The 18445-nt window shown below is 44.1% G+C and overlaps 1 protein-coding gene and 1 non-coding gene across 2 annotated transcripts in view; both read right to left on the reverse strand.

The window, feature by feature from the left end:
• Positions 1-18445, reverse strand: part of ALK (ALK receptor tyrosine kinase) — a 786987-nt gene that overhangs the window by 671365 nt on the left and 97177 nt on the right. The gene's annotated exons all lie outside the window — the stretch shown is intronic.
• On the reverse strand, positions 2926-3032 carry LOC122442717. Its single transcript, XR_006269713.1, has one exon. It is a non-coding gene; the product is annotated as a U6 spliceosomal RNA (small nuclear RNA).

The following is an 18445-nucleotide window of genomic DNA, read 5'->3' on the forward strand; positions in this document are numbered from 1 at the left end:
GTGGCCAGGGCCATACATCAACCTGCCCTTGCCTTCTATCTCCAGGAACTTGTTAGCTTCTAAGAAGAACTGCTATCTGCTCCTCTCTCTTCCCCACTCCTTTCTCCTTGGGCCATGGTTCTTAAACATGCAGTATTTCAGTTCATTTCAGTTCAGTTCAGTCACTCAGTTGTGTCCAACTCTTTGCAACCCCATGGGCTGCAGCACACCAGGCCTCCCTGTCCATCACCAATTCCTGGAGTTTCCTCAAACTCATGTCCATCGAGTCAGTGATGCCATCCAATCATCTCATCCTCTGTCGTCCCTTTCTCCTCCTGCCTTCAATCTTTCCCGCCATCAGGGTCTTTTTCAATGAGTCAGTTCTTCCATCAGGTGGCCAAAGTATTGGAGTTTTAGCTTCAACATCAATCCGTTCAATGAATATTCAAGACTGATTTCCTTTAAGATTGACTAGTGTGATCTCCTTGCAGTCCAACGGACACTCAAGAGTCTTCTCCAACACCACAGTTCAAAGCATCAATTCTTCGGCACTCAGCTTTCTTTATAGTCCAATTCTCACATCCATATATGATTACTGGAAAAACCATAGCTTTGACCAGATGGACCTTTGTTGGCAATGTCTCTGCTTTTTAATATGCTGTCTAGGTTGGTCATAGTTCTTCTTCCAAGGAGCAAACATCTTTTCATTTCATGGCTGCAGTCACCATTTGCAGTGATTTTGGAGCCCAAGAAAAGAAACTCTCTCACTCTTTTTTCAGTCTTTCCTTATCTATTTGCCATGAAGCAATGGGACTGGATGCCATGATCTCAGTTTTCTGAATGCTGAGTTTTAAGCCAACTTTTTCACTCTTCTCTTTCACTTTCATCAAGAGGCTCTTTAGTTCTGCCTCGCTCTCTGCCATAAGGGTGGTGTCATCTGGGTATCTGAGGTTATTGATATTTCTCCTGGCAGTCTTGATTCCATCTTGTGTTTCATCCAGCCCAGCATTTTGCATGATGTACTCTGCATATAAGTTAAATAAGAAGGGTGATAATATACAGCTTTGACATACTCCTTTCCCGATTTGGAACCAGTCTGTTGTTCCATGTCCAGTTCTAACTGTTGCTTCCTGACCTGCATACAGATTTCTCAGGAGGTCTGATATTCCCATCTGTTTAAAAATTTTCCACAGTTTGTTGTGATCCACACAGTCAAAGGCTTTGGCATAGTCAGTAAAGCAATACTCTGGTACTCTCTTGCTTTTTCAATGAGCCAACCAATGTTGGTAATTTGATCTCTGGTTCCTCTGCCTTTTCCAAGTCCAGCTTGAACATCTGGAAGCTCATGGTATATGTACTGTTGAAGCATGACTTGGAGAAGTTTGAGCATTGAATACAGGAAGTTTGAAGCCTGGAAACAGGAATTTTCAGAAGACAATGGTACTGTGCATGATGGCTGTTTGGCTTGACAGACAGACCCCTGAGTTGCAAAAGTAGAGATGACACAAGATGGCAGAGTAGAAGGATGTATGCTCATCTTCTCCTGTGAGAACTCAAAAATTACAACACACTGCTGAACAACCATTGACAAGAGAATGTTGGATCCCACCCAAAAAAGATACCCCATGTCCAAGGGCAAAAGAGAAGCCCCAGCAAGATGGCAGTATGGGCAAAATCATGTTTAGAATCAAACCCCATACCCGCCAAAGACTCTTAAAGGGTACAAGCAAAACCTTGTGCACATCAGGAGACCCCACTGAGCCAGACCTGCTTTTGACTGTTTAAGTGACTCCTGTGGAGGTATGGGTCAGCAGTGGCCTGCCGCAGAAGCAGGGTCTCTGAGTGCAGCAGACTTGGGTATGGCATAAGCTCTCTTGGAGGAGGTCGCCATTAACCCCACCATAGAGCCGCCAGAACTTACACAGGAATGGGGAAACAGACTCCTGGAGGGCACAAACAAAACCTTGTATGCACCAGAACCCAGGGGAAATGAGCAGTGACCCCACAAGAGACGGACCCAGATTTGCCAATGAGTGTCCAGGAGTCTCCGGCAGAGGCGTGGGTTGGTGGTGGTCTGCTGCAGGGTCGGGGGCACTGAGTGCAGCAATGCACGCATGGGACCTTTTGAAGAAAGTCACCATTATCTTCATTACCTCCACCATAGTTTGGTCTCAGGTCAAACAATCAAGTTCCCTCAGATCATGGGAGGGAACACAGTCCTGCCCATCAACAGAAAATTGGATTAAAGATGTACTGAACATGGCCCTGCCCATAAGAACAAGATCCAGTTTCCCCCACAGTCTGTCCCATCAGGAAGCTTCCATAAGCCTCTTATCCTTATCCCTCAGAGGGCAGACAGAATGAAAACCACAGTCACAGAAAGCTAATCAAACTGATCACATGGACCACAGCCTTGTCTAACTCAATGAAATGAGCCATGCCGTGTAGGGTCACCTAAGATGGACAGGTCATGATGGAGAGTTCTGACAAAACATGGACCACTGGAGAAGGGAACAGCAAACCACTTCAGTATTCTTTCCTTGAGAACCCCACAAACAGTATGAAAAGGCAAAAAGATAGGACACTGAAAGATGAACTCCCCAGGTTGGTAGGTGCCCAATATGTTAGTGGAGAAGAATGGAGAAATAACTCCAGAAAGAAGTAAGTGAAGGAGCCAAAGCAAAAACAATGACCAGCTGTGAATGTGACTGGTAACAGAAGTAAAGTCTGATGCTGTAAAGAACAATACTGTATAGGAACCTGGAATGTCAGGTCCATGAATCAAGGTAAATTTGAATGGTCAAACAGGAGATGGCAAGAGTGAACACTGACATTTTAGGAATCAGTGAAATAAAATGGACTGGAATCGGAGAATTTAACTCAGATGACCATTATATCTACTAATACAGATACATTCTTTTTTTTTTTTTTCTTTTTTTCTTTTTTAAAAATATGGAACGCTTCACGAACCTGCGTGTCATCCTTGCGCAGGGGCCATGCTAATCTTCTCTGTATCGCTCCAATTTTAGTATATGTGCTGCCGAAGCGAGCACTACAGATACATTCTTATGGGCAAGAATCCCTTAGGAGAAATGGAGTAGCCATCATAGTCAACAAAAGAGTCCAAAATGCAGTACTTGGATGCAATTTCAAAAATGACAGAATGATCTCTGTTCATTTCCAAGGCAAACCATTCAGTATCACAGTAATCCAAGTCTATGCCCCAACCAGTAATGCTGAAGAAGCTGAAGTTGAACAGTTCTATTAAGACCTATAAGACCTTTAGAACTAACATCCAAGAAAGATGTCCTTTTCATTATACAGAACTGGAATGCAAAAGTACAAGGTCAAGAGATACCTGGAGTAACAGGAAAGTTTGGCCTTGGAGTACAAAATGAAGCAGGGCAAAGGCTAACAGAGTTTTGCCGAGAGAATGCACTGGTCATAGCAAACACCCTCTTCTAACAACACAAGAGAAGACTACACATGGACATCATCACATCATCAATACTGAAATCAGATTGATTATATTCTTTGCAGCCAAAGATGGAGACGCTCTATACAATCAGGAAAAACAAGACCCAGAGCTGACTGTGGCTCAGATCATGAATTCCTTATTGCCAAATTCAGACTGCAATTGAAGAAAGCAGGGAAAACCACTAGACCATTCATTCAGGTATGACCTAAATCAAATCCTTTATGATTATACAGTGGAAGTGACAAATAGATTCAAGGGATTAGACCTGATAGACAGAGTGCCTTAAGAAATATGGACTGAGATTCGTAGTATTTTACAGGAGGCACTGATCAAGACTATCTGCAAGAAAAAGAAATGCAAAAAGGCAAAATGGTTGTCAGAGGAGGCCTTACAAATAGCTGAAAAGAGAAGAGAAGCAAAAGACAAAGGAGAAAAGGAAGATACACCCATTTGAATGCAGAGTTCCAAAGAATAGCAACGAGAGATAAGAAAGGCTTCCTCAGTGATCAATGCAAAGAAATAGAGGAAAACAACAGAATGGGAAAGACTAGAGATCTCTTCAAGAAAATTAGAGACACCAAGGGAACATTTCATGCAAAAATGGCCACAATAAAGGACAGAAATGGCATGAACCTAACAGAAGCAGAAAATATTAAGAAAAGGTAACAAGAATACATAGAAGAACTATACAAAAAAGATCTTCATGACCCAGATAACCAAGAACGTGTGATCACTCACCTAGAGCCAGACATTCTGGAATGCGGTCAAATGTGTCTTAGAAAGCATCACTATGAACAAAGCTAGTGAAGGTGATGGAATTCCAATTGAGCTATTTCAAATTCTGAAAGACGATGCTGTGAAAGTGCTGCACTCAATATGGCAGCAAATTTGGAAAACTCAGCAGTGGCCACAGGACTGGAAAAGGTCAGTTTTCATTCCAATCCCTAAGAAAGGCAATCCTAAAGAATGCTCAAACTACTGCACAATTGCACTCATCTCACACGCTGGTAAAGTAATGCTAAAAATTCTCCAAGTCAGAGTTCAGCAATACGTGAACTGTGAACTTCAAGATGTTCAAGCTGGTTTTAGAAAAGGCAGAGGAATCAGAGGTCAAATTGCCAACATCCGCTGGATCATCGAAAAAGCAAGAGAGTTCCAGAAAAACATCCATTTCTGCTTTATTGACTATGCCAAAGCCTTTGACTGTGGAGATCACAATAAGCTGTGGAAAATTCTGAAAGAGATGGGAATACCAGATCACCTGACTTGCCTCTTGAGAAACCTATATGCAGGTCAGGAAGCAACAGTTAGAAATGGACATGGAACAACAGACTGGTTCCAAATAGGAAAAGGAGTACGTCAAGGCTGTATGTTGTCACCCTGCTTATTTAACTTCCATGCAGAGTACATCATGAGAAACTCTGGGCTGGATGAAGCACAAGCTGGAATCAAGATTGCTGGGAGAAATATCAATAACCTCAGATATGCAGATGACACCACCCTTATGGCAGAAAGTGAAGAGGAACTAAAAAGCCTCTTGATGAAAGTGAAAGAGGGGAGTGAAAAAGTTGGCTTAAAGCTCAACATTCAGAAAACTAAGATCACGGCACCTGGTCCCATCACTTCATGGGAAATAGATGGGGAAACAGTGGAAAGAGTATCAGACTTTATTTTGGGCGGGGTCCAAAATCACTGCAGATGGTGATTGCAGCCATGAAATTAAAAGATGCTTACTCCTTGGAAGGAAAGTTATGACCAACCTAGATAGCATATTAAAAAGCAGAGACATTACTCTGCCAACAAAGGTTTGTCTAGTCAAGGCTATGCTTTTTCCAGTGTTCATGTATGGATGTGAGAGTTGGACTGTGAAGAAAGCTGAGCGCCGAAGAATGGATGCTTTTGAACTGTGGTGTTGGAGAAGACTCTTGAGAGTCTCTTGGACTGCAAGGAGATCCAACCAGTCCATCCTAAAGGAGATCAGTCCTGGGTGTTCATTGGAGGGACTGATGCTGAAGCTGAAACTCCAATGCTTTGGCCACCTCATGCAAAGAGTTGACACATTGGAAAAGACCCTGATGCTGGGAGGGATTGGGGGCAGGAGGAGAAGGGGATGACAGAGGATGAGATAGTTGGATGGCATCACCGACTCAATAGACATTAGTTTGAGTAAACTCTGGGAGTTGGTGATGGACAGGGAGGCCTGGCGTGCTGCGATTCATGGGGTCGCAAAGAGTCAGACATGACTGAGCGACTGAACTGAACTGAACTGAAAAGAAGATGCTGTGAAAGTGCTGCACTCAATATGCCAGCAAATTTGGAAAACTAGCAGTGGCCACAGGACTGGAAAAGGTCAGTTTTCATCCCAATCCCAAAGAATGCAATACTTAAACACATTTTATTTTAATTTTAAGGAAATTTCAATTTAGTCACTTAAAAGTAATTTTTCTAGTACCCACTATGGTACCTTGTATATGGTAGGTACTTCTATCAATGTCTGTCCACAGTCAACATGAAAATCAGAAACTATAATACAGCCAAACTATAGTAGCCACATGCCCTTGACCAGGCTCCACAGAAGGTTAATAAAAAATACACAGGATATCCTGAGAAATGAAGAACTTGGTGCTGTGTTTCCTTACTGCTCTGCTTCATCCTTCAGCCTATTCATCTCAAGATGGAGAATTATAAAGAGGGAAGAGGGCATCCCATTATGATAGGTGGAGAAGAAACAAAAGAGAAAGCAGGAAGGAGAGAGGGGTAAGGGAATCGAGTAAACTAGCTGAGGAGTATGTGGATCTGAGCACTACTGGATTTTCATCCTACAGGCCTCTATAAAATTATAATCAAGTGTCCTTTAAAAAATAATTTTTCCTTGTAATAGGGATAGAAAGGAAGCACAAGCTTGGAACAAGAAAGAAACATTCAGGTTTAGAAACCTAATTCCAGTTCAATTCAGTCTCTCAGTAGTGTCCGACTCTTTTCAACCCCATGGACTGCAGCATGCTAGGCTTCCTTATCCATCACCAAATCCCCTGAGCTTCCTCAAACTCATGTCCATTGAGTCGGTGATGCCATCATCCAACCATCTCATCCTCTGTTGTCTCCTTCTCCTGCCTTCAATCTTTCCCAGCATCAGGGTCTTTTCCAATGAGTCAGTTCTTCCCATCAGGTGGCCAAAGTATTGGAGTTTCAGCTTCAGCATCAGTCCTTCCAATGAATACTCATGACTGATTTCCTTTAGGATGGACTGGTTTGATCTCCTTGCAGTCTTAGGGACTCTCAAGAGTCTTCTCCAACACCACAGTTCAAAGCATCAATTCTTTAGCACTCAGCCTTCTCTATGGTACAACTCTCACATCCATACATGACTACTGGAAAAACCATAGCTTTGACTACACAGACCTTTGTTGGCAAAGTAATGTCTCTGTTTTTTAATATACTAAGTTGGTCATAGCTTTTCTTTCAAGGAGCAAGCAACTTTTCATTTCATGGCTGTAGTCACCATCTGCAGTGATTTTGGAGCCCTGAAAAATAACATCTGTCACTGTTTCCATTGTTTCCCCATCTATTTGCCATGAAGTGATGGGACTGGATGCCATGATCTTCATTTTTTTAATACTGAGTTTTAAGGCAGCTTTTTTACTCTCCTCTTTCACTTTCATCAAGAGGCTCTTTAGTTCTTCCTCACTTTCTGCCAAAAGGGTGGTATCATCTGTGTATCTGAGGTTATTGATATTTCTCCTAGCAATCTTGATTCTGGCTTGTGCTTCATGCAGCCCAGCATTTGCATGATGGACTCTGCATACAAGTTAAATAAGCAGGGTGATAATATACAGCCTTGACGTACTCCTTTCCTGATTTGGAACCGGTCTGTTGTTCCATGTCCAGTTCTAACTGTTGATTCTTAACCTGCATACAGATTTCTCAGGAGGCAGATAAGGTGGCCTGGTATTCCCATCTCTTAAACAATTTTCCACAGTTTGCTGCGATCCACACAGTCAAAGGCTTTGGCATAGTCAATAAAGCAGAAGTAGATGTTTTTCTGGAATTCTCTTGCTTTTTCTATGATCCAAAGGATGCTGGCAATTTGAACTATGGTTCCTCTGCTTTTTCTAATCCCAGTTACAGGATCCAAATCCTAGTGCAGTCACTTACTAGTTGCATGACTGAGGCAAATTATATAACCTCTCAGAGCCTCATTTGTGAAACTGAGGTTGAAATGTCCATCTTTTGCAGTTCTGAAGATTAAATGAGAGAATGACTATAAAATGTCTGGCATATAATAAATGTTCAATAAATGTTAGCACCATGTGTCTTATTTCTCCAACTTCTTCCTCCTCAATACCTTTTCTAAAGTCAAGTCTGATACTCTCTGTGTCAGGTAATGTTTGAGAACATTTAAGCAAATTATTGAAAAATGTTTTTCTTTAAAGGGGAGGTTGATGAGGATAAAATAAATTCAACTTCTGAGTTCTATACATGCTATTTGTGCAAAGTCAGTTCAAACCACAGATGAAATCTGGATGCCAGGAGAGGAGTCCCAACTTCAAGTCCATCCACTAGGTCTGAAAACCCTACTTCATCTGATTAAATTATCTGCCAAGCAGCTCTGTCTCTGCTGAGAATCACTGCTTTACTTATGAAAGGCTGCAAATCAAACAACAGGACTGCCCAGGGAACTGAAAATTTAGCTCTTTAAACATTTCCTCCTATAAATATAAATGGTTGCTTTCCTCTAGAGAAAATTTGTATCCCTCTGATCTCTGAAGGATTGGAGAAGGTGCCAAGAGGATCGCACATTTTCTGGTGAACATTCCCAATCACCTTAATCTCTTCACTGACAATCTTCTGATCTGACAGAAATAGAGGTTATTGTGTCCCTCAGTTTATAAAGTATTAGGGGAAGGGTGAGTGGATCAGAGAGAAAAACAGAACACAAAAATCATCAGGGAGATGGAGGAGCAGGGAAAATTACTTTTAATACAGTTGCATAATCCATAATTCAGCAAGCTTTTCATTTCTCTTATCTTCTAAAAAAACATGAAATTAAGTTCTAAGCAAAGTGCATAATTTATAAGTCTCTGTGCTGATGATTCCCAAATCCCCATGCCTAGCCCTGACTTCTTACATAAGTTCTAGTCTCATATTTCCAATCTCCTACAGAATGTTGCTGCCCTGAGTGAGTTCTCATCTCAGCTCCCCATGCGCCAAAAGAACTCACTCTTCTTCCCAAATTTATTTTCTTTCCCAATTCTTCTTTCCTATCAAATGAACCATTGTTATTCTAATCTTACTGGCAAAAAGCTCTAAAAAAAAATTGGAATCTGCCCCCCTCTTGCCTCTGACAGCTAAATCTGCTAAGTTTTCTGGACTCATCCTTTTCTCCACCATCCCACTTTAAAAATATTTCCCCACCCTCCACTCCAGAATACTGACTCCAGTCTTTGCAATACTAATACAGACTGAAAATTCTTACCAATTTCATTTTCCTAAAATGCTATTCATATCAGACCTATTGATGGCAGCCTATTTCTTGCTATGAGGAAGTTAAACACTCTTGCTTGCTCTCCAGGGCTCTCCTATCATGACCTGATCCCATCTTGTTCATCCAACTATTCTTTCCAACACATCTCTTCTCCAAACAGAAAGGTTCCAGCAGAGCATGACGTTCATACCAGGTAATCCAGGAGAGCTGTCTGAGTTAACCAAACTGAATTGAGCAGCCCTCACTCCAAGCTCCATATTCTATTCTTCCCACCTAGAATGGTTCTTTCATCCTGTCTATCCAGAACCCACTCATCCCCAGGAGCCATCAAGCCTCAGCCCCATCAAGTCTCAACTCACTAACTCCCTACTCATTGTTCTTTGCCCCAAGACCCTTAGCTTTTACAATACATTCAAGCATTGAATCTCCAACTTTTGACTCCAAGTCCCATATTTTGGTCTTTCTTATTAGACTATAAGTTATTTAAAGTCAGGGATCACATTTTATAATTACCGTCTTTTACCCTATAGAACTTTACAAAGTTCTAAACACACAAATTTCTATTAATAATTGTTGAATGGAGAACAAAGTCAAGGAAAGAGTCAATAAGCCATTAAGAAGTATATACCAAAAAAAAAAAAAAAAAGAAGTAGATACCATGTTAATGGACTGGAAGAATTAATATTGATAAAATGACCATACTACCCAAGGCAATACACCTATCAAAATATCAATGGCATTTTTCACACAGCTAAAAAAATAATTTTAAAATATGCATGGAAAAACAAATGAACTCTAATTACTAAAATGATCTTGAGAAATATCAGAGTTGGAGGTATCACGCTCCCCAACTACAAAGCTATAGTAATCAAAACACTATGGTACTAGCACAAAATAGACACATCGATCAATGGAACAGAACAGAGAACCTAGAAACAAATCCACACATTTAACAGTCAACTAATCTAAGACAAAGGAGGCAAAAATATACAATAAATGAAGTGTTATCTGTAAAGGTTTTGAGTCACTATGTTGTACCCCTTAAACTAGTAAAATACTGTAAATCAACTATGCCTCAGTTAAAAAAAATTAAATGTGAGTGAATAAACTTGTAAGACACACACTGTGTTCATTGGGGTATGGGTAATTAAAGATGGAAAGTATCTGTTTAAGTAATCCTCTTAATATACCATATTAAATGTACCATACCTCCTGTCCTTCACACTGAGATAGATGAATCAAATATTCCCTTATTTCTCAATTTTGCCCCTAACATAAACCCTATCCAAATAAGGAAGAAGTTCAGCTTTTAATACATGAAGGTATGTAAATAATAAGTATTGATCAATCTAGTTATCTATCTATCTGTTTGTCTATCTATCTAGCTTCTTATCTATCACCTCTGTCCACACAGCTGGTCCCTAATAGAACAGAAAACCAGAACAGAGTATCTTGGATGTGTTCTGCATATTCAGAAAAGCACCCAAAAAACTTGGGGTTTTTTTGGGGGTAGAAATGAAAATAAATTTATTTAATCTTATAGTTTCTAGGCATATTAGTTAGCAGTAAACAACACTTATCATAATCTGCTAGTTACCAAACACATAGGAATCAGAGAAGGTTATCCTTTCCTACCACTGCTCTGTTTATTTAATGCTATCCATCAGTCCATTTCAACTGCTGGGTCTGGAGTCACGAGAGGCCTGCTCACCAGTCAGAGTGAGCGGTGATGCGCTGCAGTATTCCCCCTGTTTCTGCTTAAGGAAGAAATGAACACCTTAAGGTCAACCAGATTAATCTCTACTCCAGCGTTAGAAACAATTCTCTTCTTACTGTTCCCTAAAGCACCTACTCTCTCTTATACTAAACTGGGACCTAATTTGTGATCTCCATCATCAAAGTGGTCATTAGAAACAATTCTCTTCTTACTGTTCCCTAAAGCACCTACTCTCTCTTATACTAAACTGGGACCTAATTTGTGATCTCCATCATCAAAGTGGTCGTTAGAAACAATTCTCTTCTTACTGTTCCCTAAAGCACCTACTCTCTCTTATACTAAACTGGGACCTAATTTGTGATCTCCATCATCAAAGTGGTCGTTAGAAACAATTCTCTTCTTACTGTTCCCTAAAGCACCTACTCTCTCTTATACTAAACTGGGACCTAATTTGTGATCTCCATCATCAAAGTGGTCGTTAGAAACAATTCTCTTCTTACTGTTCCCTAAAGCACCTACTCTCTCTTATACTAAACTGGGACCTAATTTGTGATCTCCATCATCAAAGTGGTCGTTAGAAACAATTCTCTTCTTACTGTTCCCTAAAGCACCTACTCTCTCTTATACTAAACTGGGACCTAATTTGTGATCTCCATCATCAAAGTGGTCGTTAGAAACAATTCTCTTCTTACTGTTCCCTAAAGCACCTACTCTCTCTTATACTAAACTGGGACCTAATTTGTGATCTCCATCATCAAAGTGGTCGTTAGAAACAATTCTCTTCTTACTGTTCCCTAAAGCACCTACTCTCTCTTATACTAAACTGGGACCTAATTTGTGATCTCCATCATCAAAGTGGTTGGCATGGAGTCTCACAATCTTACAGATGCCTTTTTTTAAAAGAAAGACTACTCAATTTTGGCTGTGCTGGGTCTTCGCTGCTGCGTGGGGACTTTCTCCAGCTGTTGCGAGCGGAGGGTCCTCTCGGGCTGTGGGACGCGGGCTTCTTATCGCAGCGGCTTCTCCTGCAGTGCAGCGTGGGCTCCAGGGCGCATCGGGGGCGGGGGGGGAGGGGGGGTGAGGGGGCGGGGGGGGGGTCCCCGTCCTGCGCCCCGCACAGCGCGCACCTGCAGGAAGGCCTCCTCTGCAGCCGGGGAAGGATTAAGGGGTGGGTGGGTGGACGGATGGATGGGGAGGGGTGGGGACCCGCCTGGGCCAGGGGAAGGGGGGGGAGGGTGGAGGCGGGGGTCCCCGTCCTGCGCCCCGCGCGGCGCGCACCTGCAGAAAGGTGCTCCTCCGCAGCTCGGCGCATGTGATCCTGCCAGACCAGGACCTGTTGACGGTGTAGAAGATCCTCTGGATGACCTGCGGGGGACGGAGGGGGCACGTCAGCCCCACACAGCGATGTGGGCGCTGCAGGCTCCACGGGAGGCCCACTTGTGAGCCCGCCGGCCACGCCCTGTGACCCCCTGGGTGGCCTCACCAGGGACAGACCATGCGCTGCAGGGCCGCGAGCCGCCAGCAGAGGGCGGCCGCCCAGCACATAACGGAGGATCCGAAAGGAGGCCCGCGGGATCCCGGGGCGGGGGCGGAACACGGTGCGGCGGAAGTTGCCCTGGGTGCAGGGGGCACACCTGGGCAGGCGGACCCGGGCGGGGGGTGACCCGGTGCAGTGGAAGCCGCCCCTTGCCTGCAGTGCGCAGCCCGGCCATGAGCGGGCCGCCCTCGGGCTGGAGGGGGAGGACACAGCAGCTCTGAGGGGCGGGCAGCCCTCACAGCACGGCTAGAAACCGCGCTCCGACCCCTACGCGAGCACCTGACCGACCGCCCAGAGAGCTTGAGTTCAAAGCCGAGAGCGCGGCCCCGCCCCTGCTCACGGAGGTCGGCAGGGCAGAGCGCCCCCTGTGTCCCAGACGGCAGTGCCCTGGGCCAGCACGGCAGTCCCCAGTCTCCACCCGGGGAGCCCCCTCCGCTGTTCCCCTCCTCCTGGACGCCCCCTCCCCTGTCCCCTCCCCTGTCCCTCCCCTGTCCCCCTCTCTCCTGTCCCCTCCCCTGTCCCCTCTCCCCCCTGTCCCCTCCCTCCCCTGTCCCTCCCCTGTCCCCTCTCCTGTCCCCCTCTCTCCCCTGTCCCTCCCCTGTCCCCTCTCTCCCCTGTCCCCTCCCTCCCCTGTCCCCTCTCCTGTCCCCCTCTCTCCCCTGTCCCTCTCCTGTCCCCTCCCCTGTCCCTGTCCTCCCCTGTCCCCTCTACCATGTAAATTCCTGCTTTAGAGATAAAAATGTGCAATATTATAGCAAAAATATCTGGAAATAATTTGCTTCTTACAATAGATCTAATAAGATATGCTATTGATAGCCTAATAATAAGGTGTAGACTCAAGTCAGAAACACACAGATTTGAAACACAACTAATCATATTCAGACCGGCCTGCTGATTTTGTTTGGGAAGCTTGTTTTGATCTACTCTTCTTCATATGCAGAGTGAGCATAATGATATGATTTTAGGTTTAAAGTTTTGGTAAAACAAATGAAGTAAATAAACTCTTCATTGCAGCTTCCATACTTACCTATTTTCAGTATTGGCATTATTAACATAACTACAAAGATAGTCTGTAATTGATAGTGACCTTTTAGTGATAAATTATTAAAGGAAAACATAATGCAGAACTATGTTTCTGCCAGCCTTGGAGTAATATGGAGTTCTGTCTGCACAGGTACAATGACAGATACATCAAAGACAAGTACCACTGCAGAATATTTCCTTTATGCTATTAATGCTAACAGTTTCTCAATAAAAAAATAATAGCTGAACTGAGCTCTCTATCCCATTCCCAGAATCCCTGTAATGGCAACTATATGTTAGTATTACATCTCCTTCAGTTCAGTTCAGTTCAGTTCAGTTGCTCAGTCGTGTCTGACTCTTTGCGACTCCATGAATCGCAGCATGCCAGGCCTCCCTGTCCATCACAAACTCTCGGAGTTCACTCAAACTCATGTCCATTGAGTCGGTGATGCTATCCAGCCATCTCATCCTCTATCGTCCCCTTCTCCTCCTGCCCCCAATCCCTCCCAGCATCAGGGTCTTTTCCAAGGAGTCAACTCTTCTCATGAGGTGGCCAAAGATCTGGAGTTTCAGCTTCAGTATCAGTCCTTCCAAAGAGCACCCAGGACTGATCTCCTTTAGGATGGACTGGATCTCCTTGCAGTCCAAGGGACTCTCAAGAGTCTTCTCCAACACCACAGTTCAAAAGCATCAATTTTTCGGCACTCAGCTTTCTTCACAGTCCAACTCTCACATCCATATATGATCACTGGAAAAACCATAGCCTTGACCAGATGGACCTTTGTTGGCAAAGTAATGTCTCTGCTTTTTAATATGCTATCTAGGTTGGTCATACTTTCCTTCCAAGGAGTAAGCGTTTTTTAATTTCATGGCTGCAGTCATCATCCACAGTGATTTTGGAGCCCAAAAAAATAAAGTCTGACAATGCTTCCACTGTTTCCCCATCTATTTTCCATGAGGTGATGGGACCAGATGCCGTGCAGGCCCCGCGCGGCCCCACGGCCACTGTTTCTGGGCTGACTCTGGGGTGTTTGCATCTGTCCTTCACTCATCAGAACCAGAACGCCCGGTGCAACAGGGGGGCGTGCCTCCGCGTTTTAGTCCCGGGTTCATATAATGACATGAGTATCATTAATTAGGGTGAGTAACTATTGTCTGTGATAATAATGAAAATGAGTAAGTATTGTTTGTGATAAGAAGTAATATTATTAATCAATAATGCAATGGAGGATGGGGTCGTTGGCTGTGGAATTTTGAGCGGACCCCCTCTTTGTTTCCCCGCCATGTACATGGACACGCTTTGTACACACACAGATTTCCCTGCCATACACACACATGCACACACATTCCACACGCACATTTCCCTGCTGTAAACACACACACACATTCTAGCTCTCTACACACACACGCACACAAATATTTTACAGACATACATCATCTCCCCGCCGTGTACACACATTCACACACACCCCTTCTACACACCCACACATTTCCTCACTGTACACACATGCGATCTCTCTCTCCACACACACGCACACATTTCCCTGCCGTACACACACACGTTCTAGCTCTCCACGCACACACACACACATACACACACACATATTTTACAGGCATACATCATTTCCTCACCGTATACACACACACGCACACACATCTTCTACACACCCACACATTTTCTCACCGCACACACACACACACAAGCTCTCTCCCCACACACACCCACACACATTCCACACACACATTTCCCTGCTGTAAACACACACACACATTCTAGCTCTCTACACACACACGCACACAAATATTTTACAGACATACATCATCTCCCCGCCGTGTACACACATTCACACACACCCCTTCTACACACCCACACATTTCCTCACTGTACACACATGCGATCTCTCTCTCCACACACACGCACACATTTCCCTGCCGTACACACACACGTTCTAGCTCTCCACGCACACACACACACATACACACACACATATTTTACAGGCATACATCATTTCCTCACCGTATACACACACACGCACACACATCTTCTACACACCCACACATTTTCTCACCGCACACACACACACACAAGCTCTCTCCCCACACACACCCACACACATTCCACACACACATTTCCCTGCTGTAAACACACACACACATTCTAGCTCTCTACACACACACGCACACAAATATTTTACAGACATACATCATCTCCCCGCCGTGTACACACATTCACACACACCCCTTCTACACACCCACACATTTCCTCACTGTACACACATGCGATCTCTCTCTCCACACACACCCACACATTTCCCTGCTGTCCACACACGTGTAAAAATAAATATTATAAATAAAAACTCCATTGAATTTCTGATTTTCCTTAAAAGTTACATGGTTATAAGGAACATTTTCCAGTAAGCATAGGAAAAAAAATATACTAAGCTAATTTTCCTCTTCAAGGTAAATCAAACCAATTACCAGGACCAAATGACAAAACAGAACTTCTAAGGGAATTATTTGCTCCCTCCTAGCCACCTCAGTAAACAGGGGAAATATAGACCTGAGCACACAGTGTCCCTTCCCTAGTCCTCCATTATAATAGGCTCTTCCCTGGCCATCCTCCCACGTCTCTGCCTGGGAGAAGTCCACTGAGCCAAGGAGATATCTCTTCTAGATCTTGCTCTCGTTACCCAGATCCCAGGATTCCCTGCACACAAGAATTCCCCAGATCCACTTTTAAGGTCTCAGTGTGCTTCTTCCAAGGACCTTCTTCTCTGATGTAGATATTCCACCAGTGTATACACATCCCAAGCCCAAGGGGTAATCGAGGAATGCCTGTTTGCAGGGATTGTAATCATGTAGGGCTAAGGTATTCCCGACAAGAAAAGAATCCAAAAATAGATCTGGGTATATATAGGAATTTAGCATACTATAAATGCAGTATCCCAAATCGATGGAGCAAGTGTGAAGTTTTCAATAAGTAGTGTTCTTATGAATGTCGATCCATTTAGAAAACATAAATGCAAGTCTCTACATAAAAATTAATTTCTTTGGGGATATACTCCTTTGAATCATATGGTTCAAACTGGAGCTGCTAATTTCTTGCAGAATCATCCCCCAGCCACCACTAATTAATTGGTCACATGTTGACCAAAGCTGGGCTAACCCTAGTAGCCAGCACAACTTGTCCAGGGAACAGCATCAGACTCACACTGAGTCAACCAGAGCTCTTCCTGGGAGGTTCTAAGTTGAAAAGAGAAAAAAAGAGAGGCATTGAGTCCAGTCCTTCACAAGGGTATACGTAAGAAGATGGGAGCACAGGAGCTGTAATCAGCCTACATGTTTACACAACATACTTAAATCCTCCATTGTTTTGAATCCTCCTCGCATTATGTCTCATTTGCTTCATCTCTCTATCCTTCAAAGTCAAGTTACCTCTACTTCCTTTTGTCACACAGCATTTTATGCACTTCTCTGTCTCAGCACTTACCAAACTGTTGTGAGTTATCACTTTATTGTTCATTCCTACAACCAACACTTCTTATTAACAGGGACTATTTTAGGAGTTAGGGCTACACCACTGTTGAAATCTGTCTCATACCTGGAGGAGCCTATAGTCTGAGGAGAGAGAAGAGGGGTGGTTAGACGACACGCCTAAGAGGCAGGCTGCCTGGGTTTCAATTTACTGTTGAGCAATTCTGTGACTTAAGTAACATAGGTAAATTCTCTGAGCTTGAATGCCTTCATCTATAAAGTGAAGCTCATGAGGAGAGTTGTGAGAGTTAAAGGGGTTCACAAATGTTTGGGATCACACCTGGCATCTGCAGATCAAGGATGCTTTCTTTCACCTCTTTATGATCAGTGCTCAGCAGAGTAGCTGGCACACAAGGATTTATTTCAATATATACTTGTCATATGAACAAATTTTGTGGCCTTACAAAAAAAAAAAGAATTAGTTATAATGAAGGACAAAACCTAGAGCCACAACACCACCTTGTGGAGGGATATCAAGGCTTCAGGAGCAAGGTTTTCTGTGCTCAGGGGTTTGTATTCAGCTCTCCCTGCGGCCCCCACCACTGTGTCGCTCACAGCACAGAAGTACAAGGCAGAGTCACTCCCTACAACAGATGATTTCTTCAGGTGGAAAGAGGTTTGGCTCTTGTTAAATTCAGCCTCAAATCCGTAGTTGCCTTGAACCAACTTGTCCCCTCCAAGGTATTTCAGAAGGAACTGGAGACCTTGATTGCGATGTTGGACATACCAAAAAAGATAAGGGCTCCCCGAAACTGAATAGGTGCACTTCACAGTCACTGGATCCCCTTCCGCGACAGGGACCTGATCTTCTGGCTGAGTCACCGACTGAGCGCTCAGTCCACCTGGAAATGAATGCACAATACATGAGTGCAGCTTCTGAGGAAGAACGTAAGCAGGAAATACAAGTGGAAACCGAGAAGGGAATGTCACTCACTGAGAGTAAACAGAATCCCAAGTGTCCAGATGTGCGCAGAGGCCATGGCTCCCGCTGGGCTGGATGGGGGCTCTTCTGCAGCTCACCTCTGCTGGAGATAGGGCACCACCCCAGAGACTATGTTCCCCACGAGCACAGCGATTTACGAACACCCCCTGGTGCTTCCCGGCACCTGTATCTTCTCTCTGTAGAGCAAGCTCTTCCCTCAGACCTCCGTGAGAAGCAGGACTGCAGCACCTCCTGCACTCAAGGCAAACCGCACAGAGCAGCGCCCCCTAGAGCCCACTTAGAATCAGGAGACTTTCCAGGCTAGTAGCTCAGCCGCTTAACTAGTGACTCAGCGATAAAGAAGCCGCCTGCCATCGCAGGAGACGCAGGTTCCGTCTTGGGTCAGGAAGAGCCTCTGGAGGAGGAAATGACAACCCACTCCAGTATTCTTGCATGGAAAATTCCATGGACAGAGGAGCCTGGGTTGGTTACAGTCCATGGAGTCACAAATAGTCAGACACGACTGAGCGCGCCTGTGCGCCCGCACGCACACACAGACACACACACAGACACACACACACACACACACACACACCCTCTTATCACAGGACCAGTCCTCTGGGTGTCTACATTTTCCATCGGTGTTCAAGGAGAAGAATCAGGGATCTATGAACTAAAGTGGTAAACAATTCATCCTGGGTGGAGCAAGTTTTAAATGGTTTATGCTCTCTCAAAATAATACAGGGACAGAAAGAAGGGAAAACCATATT

The sequence above is a fragment of the Cervus canadensis genome, chromosome 5 (genome assembly GCF_019320065.1).
Source record: "Cervus canadensis isolate Bull #8, Minnesota chromosome 5, ASM1932006v1, whole genome shotgun sequence".
Taxonomy (NCBI): Eukaryota; Metazoa; Chordata; class Mammalia; order Artiodactyla; family Cervidae; genus Cervus; species Cervus canadensis.